A 6,188-nucleotide genomic window follows, 5' to 3' on the forward strand; every position below is an offset into this window, starting at 1 on the left:
GGACAGGTGGAAATGGTAAGAGAGGAGATTCTAGAGGAAGGGCCAGTGTTTTGCATGTCAAACTAAAGAGTTTGAATTTAGCCTTGGCAATAGGGAGGCAAGAAAGAGTTTTAAGAAAAATCACTGGCAGGTGTGTGAATGATGAATTAGAAAGATGTGATGGTGGAGACCTGGAAACCAATTAGAAGGCAATAGTCCAGGTGAGTGATAATGAGACCTGAATAAGGACAAACTGTAGTGGGAACAGAGGAGAGCCAGACTAATTCAAGAGACACTTGGGAGGTAAAATGAAAAGGAGGGGGAAGGAAGGAATTTGCTGGCATCTATACCCAAAGCTGCCAGGCTCTTTAAGCCTCATTCCATGATGTCACAGGTATTGGTGATCGTGTGTGGGAGACTGGAGTAGATGGTAGTGTCATTAACCAAGATAGAGAATATAGAAGGAAACACAGGTTCTCGGGAGTCCGTTTGTAGTGTGGGAAGGAGAACATGGAGAAAGGGTATTGAATCTAACTTAGCCCTTGTTGAGGATTAGATGTGTGTGCACATTCTTGTGAAGATGAACACAAGGCAGGCAAAAATATGCATCTAGAGTTTGGGGTAGAGGACAGGGCTGGAGATGTAGACTGGGGAGCCTTAGGGTACTAAGAGTCGTTAGGTTCTACGAATAGGTGAGATATAGAAGGCTCACCAAAGGTCTCTACACAGTTAATAACTACCCAAATATCTGTCCTGTGGCCTTCAGTTTATCACATAAAAGATGAGGCCCTATAAAATTTTATTCAATCCATTAGATTCTTCTCAAAGGCACAGCCTGCCATTTCATACCCTTTGCAATAGGTGGCGCTGACGCCCGGCAGGGAGAAGGCCGCTGCACAGGTTGGGTTGGGGGCGACGGGCCGGTGCACGGAGGTGGCGACGCTCTAGCCCAGAGCCGGGTATTCGATGGCTTGGTCGGGTCTTCCCTGGGGACTGGGGTAAGGCCCAGAACCTCTGGCCGCAGGAAGCGCATGCGCAACCGTTTCCCCCAAACATGGAGTCTTGTAGCCCAGGTCTTACCTGAATCAGGTAAGAGACGGGCGGGGGAGAAGTGACCCTCCACCCTCACCCTCCCAGGCCACCCGAAGAGTGGGTATGGCTACACTTGGGGTATGTGGATAGTGTGCGTGGAGCACACGCCCACCCTGGGGACCAGGCTTTGAGTAATAATGGCCCAGGAGGGCGTGAGGATATGCTGCGGCGTGCAGGACCACGCTGGGGTTCATGGGTGGCTGCACGAGGTGTGCGCGCCACACGGCCACGTGGGCGAGGTCCTCGGTCGTCATCTCCCAGAACCTCGGGGTCGGCCGAGAACACAAAAGTTCCCTAACCCTCGCCGTGACTCCCCCTTGCAACGTCAGTCGGCTTGACCACCCCTCCAGGGAACCGGGACTCGAGTTCCTGGGAGGCTGCGCCTTCCCACTCCGGGACAGCCGTAGTGGTCGTGGTCGGGAATGTGGCAGCCACAGGGGCCTGGGCGAGTGTGGGGTGCGGGGACGCGGCCACACGGCACAGGGAGGGTAGTTTGCCTGGGAGTTGGAGCCACTCGCGGGGCGGTGTCAGGCAAGTGTGGTAGTAACGGGACTCGGGAGGCAGCGCTGCAGGAGTAGCGTGGGTGGGGGCACTGGAGGGCACCGTGGGGGAGGACAGCTGAAGAAGGTGTGAGGTGATGATAGCAATCGAGGAAAAGCGAAACACCTGCTTCGGGGTTGACTCATCCAGGCTGGGGGAATAATCTGTGGAAAGGAGTTTAAAAAAAAAAAGTGAGTTGTGTACCGTAGTCTTCTCTTCCCCAGGCAGCTAGGAAATTGCTTGTCTGTCTGAAAGAAAGTAGCTGTTTTCCTTAGAGGACTGTGGTGAGCATCAGATGAGATAATATATGTGAAAGGCAAAGAGCTATACAAATGCAAGAGACAATTTTATTTCGAATCCTTCAACCTATTTATCGTATCTGTGTGAGTGTGTAAGATGTACTATAGGTATGGACCAGTGGGATAGGACCAGGTGTGGGGTTATGGGATGTGCCCAGTAACGCAGAGGGTGCTTCAAGATACTTTGAGGGGGGGTCCAGTGACGCTGTAGTCTATAGGAATAGCTCTCCGTCACTTAGGTTCATTTTACCTGGTTAATGGATTATTCACCTTTTGCTTCTCTACCCCACATCTTTTGAGCTCTTTGCAGCCAAAGACTTTTACCCAAAAATGAGCCTGAAGAGGAAAACACCAGTCACTTTTGGGATATGTTGATTAAATTTGGCTGAGAGGGAGGTTTATGTGATTGTACTGATGATTTCAATTTGTGTTGCCCTTGGCATGAAACATCATGTTGTATGAAGAGTTGTGTGCTGAGGAACACCCAGGGAAGACCTAGTTCTGGATCTGACCCTTCAGTAGAGGGGTCACGCTGGCCAAGTTCCAATTCCTCTCTGATCCTTAGTTTCTGTCAGATGGGAAAAAAACCTTTAAGGTCATTCCTGCGTTCTTCCAGAGCTTGCATACCTGCCACAGGGTTACCCAGGCCCTAGTGACGGGGAACTTGTCACGTCCCAAAATGGCTGAGCCACTCAGTCTCTCCAGACAGACCTGACTGTTGGAAAATTCTTTATGTTGAATCGACATCTGTTTCTCTACAATTTGCACTCATTGGAGCCATACAGAATAAAATGTCTAATGCTGCTTCCACAAATATTTGAGGACTGCTAACACATTTCCTTCTTCCACTTACTCCACAAGGCCTCTTTTCTTCCAACTAAACATGCCCGGTTATTTTAAACAGGGAGGCAGTGTGGGGTAGTGGAAAGAACGCTTTGGAGCCAGACACATCTGTGTTCAGTTCCCAGTCCTTTACATACTAACACTCAGTGCTCTGAACTGCTGTCTCTTCCCCTGCAAAATGTGGGTGAAGATAGTCTTCTCGCTGAATTGTTGTAAGGATTAGGGATAAATTGGTGAAGATCTGTGCTTAAAATATGAGAGCCGTTACACCTTCAGTGACATAATTTGCAATGCATTTTAGGTGATCTCTGAACAAATTCCTGTTTATGTGTCTCTTAAATTGTAAAACAGAATAAAATACTTTCTGTGAAGTCTGACTAGCAAAATAGAGTAGGATTAATTTATTCCTGGTGCTTCTCTAATGACGTTCTGCAATCTACAATGGCATTTTTGGAGCCGTATCACATTGACTCACTGTCACCTAAAGCCCTAAGTGTCTAACACGTGCAGCTGTTCAACCAAATTTCTCCTATGTCGAACTTCTTCCATTTATTTGAATCGATAATTATAGATGACTCTTCAAAGTGGCAGTCCCAGTTCTGTCTCATTGTCTTCTAAATATCCTTGTGCTTGTCATAGGACCAGTCTCAGACCGGGGTTAGAAAAATATGATTATTGAACGTATGGTACCAGCCCCGCTGATCTCATACCGCTGTTGTACAATGAATGCTGAGCTTTCGACACTAATTTTTGCACAAATCCAAGGTCTTGTTATGTGAGACCATCTTAGAATTGGAATGTGACAGGAGTGTCTGATAAGCCGCTGCTGAGGGAATGCACTGCATGGGATGTCAGTGGAGTGTGGTGTCTGTATCCAAGAACTGAAAGAGTGTACTGAGAGCAAGCCGGAGGCAGACTTTGGATTTATGTATGGTTACATGTTTTCTCAGGCGCTTGGGCTATTTTATACCTTGGGCTAGATTCTCCTTGGTGGAGGAAGCTTCTTTCTGGAAGTAAGGCAGGCACATTTAGGAAATTCATTAACCCTTTGGCTCGGGGGGCATTATTGCTAGCATTTTCTCCCTCGACTTTAGAAAGCAAATTCCCGGCTTTAGCAAAGCCGACCTCTCACAGTATCCTCTGCATTGTTCAGACTCCTTTGCCTCTGCACGGGAGGGTCTTCCGAATGGGAATGTTTTCTTCGCCTAAGCAAGTTCCGGGTTTGAAGTCCTCAACCCTCGATTCCTCCTTTTCCAAGGAAGTTTTTCCTAGCTACTCTGTTTCTCTCGAGCGCAGGACTTAGAATTCCTGTTGTCTCCATGAGCTTCCTTGGTCCCCCCTCCATCCCTACCCCCAGCAGTTTCTCCTATCTGCCCACTTGTTCTGTGGCTTTCAGAGTAAGATCCTTTGTGAGTGCTCAGTCCATTAAATACAAAAGTGCCTTCATCTTGGGTGCTGGTGCTCCTGGTGTGATGAGAATGAAAGTGTGGAATCCATAGGACTCATTGGTTCCATTGACAACAAATACGAAAAGAAAACAATGCAAAGGTTGTTACTGTTGTCTTAATTAAAATTGGAAGACCTTTACTCCATTGAGAGGACTGATTTAAGTTTTGCTAAGTAATTAATTCAGTCCTTAAAAGGTGGTAGTTAGTTAAAATAGGTAATCCTCTACTGTTAAAGGGAGTAACTTATATTTTGGTAAGTAACCAATTAAGTCCATAAAGGGTTTGCATCCATCTGTGGCTTCTCATTTTCTTTAGGACAAATTCCAAACTCCTTAGGATGAAATACTCATCTGTAGCCTAATTTTTTGCCTATTGGCTCCCGACCCAGAGGACTTGCAGTTTCCCCAAAGGTTGTGCAGTCCTGCGCCTCCGGTGCTTTGCAAATGCCGTCCCCTCTGGTTGGAGTGCTCTTTGTCTCTCCGGTAAATGTCTATTCATCATTCAAGACAACCCTCCCCCCTCCCCTTAATTACTTCCTCCCCTGTGCGCCCTCAAATTCTTGTACTTATTCATGCAGTATTTATTAGGAGTCTGCTTTGTGGCTGGCACTGTGGCGGGCTCTGGGGATACAAAAGGTGAATAATACTTGGGCTCAGCCTTTGAGGGCCTTACATGTCAGCGGGAGGGGGCCAACCTGTCACAGAATGTTGCCAGGAAATTAAAGGGAAAATTTAAGCAGAGTCAGTTCTTGTCCGTCTTCCCCACCGGATGGACAGCATCTTGTTCTGGGGCAGGGGCCATTTCTCATTAATCTTTGTATCCCCGGCTCTCAGCTCATTGTAGGTGCTTTAAAAAAGCGTTCGTTTCATGACGCTGTTCATCGGACATCAGAAGTGTACCCTGGATTGCGCCACACGTTTTGATGACAGCTCACAAGTGGTGGTTTCTCCTATATCTGGTTGGTGGCCCTTACCTCTCAGTGCAATGTTAGGTGCTGGGCGGCCTTGGGTGGGCTCGGCTGGACTGGCCTTTTGCGATTCGTGCTTGTCTGCGCTCTGGGCTGCGGAATGGCCTGGGCTGGCGGGCGTGAGTGGAAGGAGAGGCCTGCAGCGCCCCTGCTGGAGGGAGCCGGCACTGCTTGGGCTGCCTGGCTCACTCGCATCCCGCGCGCGCGTTAGTCAGAGTTTAAGTTTATAGCCAGAAAATGAACGTAGACACTGTGATTCTCTACACTTTTCTTTTCAAAGGCATAATGTATGCCTTTTAAAGGGTTATAGATGAAGAAGAAAATTCCTTCCCTCTTTCCTGTACCGTTGGGGCCCTTGCATTGTGATTCAATCGTACATCTAAAAAAGGGGGAGTTTTAGCCTCATAATTATGAAGATCATTCTTTCTGGTGCAGTACGGGCCCTGTGCTGGGAGCTGGTGCCGCGAGAGGGCTGCGGCGGGGCTCTGGCATGCGGGCCACGTAGCGCTGCTGCAAAGGAAACGTGCCTGGAGCCATGGCCATGGCCGTGGTTGAGAGAGAGAACCCAGACTTTTCCCCCAAGTTTTGCCCTTCTTGCTGCCTAGCCACTGTCCCCCGAATCAGCCGATGAGATTGGTAATAGTCCCAGCAGAGGTTATCATTCCCTACCTATTTGGCTGTGTCCTTGCTGGTTACCCATAGTTAGGGACCTAGGAGGTATTGGGCACTCGAGGACCGCTGCTTTGGACTGGTACTCGCGTAGTTCAGAACCCATGCCTTGGGCGTGGTGCAGACCGATAGGAGGTGCCACAGTTGGCTGCCCTGAGCCCCACTGCACCTGAGGTCGCGTGGCCACCTCTGGGGTTGGGGGGACCGTGGATGGTGGTCTACGGTTGGGGGTGTATGTTGAGATTTCGGGATCTGTGGTCGTCTTTTCCTGCAGCGTTAACTCAGCAGAGGAGGATTTCTGCTGCAGAACCTGGAGCTCGGGGCGGGGGGGGGTGCTGTGAGGGGGGGGGG

General features: G+C 49.1%; 1 protein-coding gene across 1 annotated transcript in view; it reads left to right on the forward strand.

Annotated features, from left to right (window-relative positions):
* The first annotated feature begins 925 nt into the window (after positions 1 to 925).
* The window catches only part of MEST, a 66,716-nt gene continuing 61,453 nt past the window's right edge, over positions 926 to 6,188 (forward strand). The window contains exon 1 of the mRNA XM_034672271.1: positions 926 to 1,068. The gene's annotated coding sequence lies outside the window, so the exon portion shown is untranslated. The remainder of the gene's footprint in view (positions 1,069 to 6,188) is intronic.

The sequence above is a fragment of the Ailuropoda melanoleuca genome, chromosome 1, assembly GCF_002007445.2.
Source record: "Ailuropoda melanoleuca isolate Jingjing chromosome 1, ASM200744v2, whole genome shotgun sequence".
Taxonomy (NCBI): domain Eukaryota; kingdom Metazoa; phylum Chordata; class Mammalia; order Carnivora; family Ursidae; genus Ailuropoda; species Ailuropoda melanoleuca.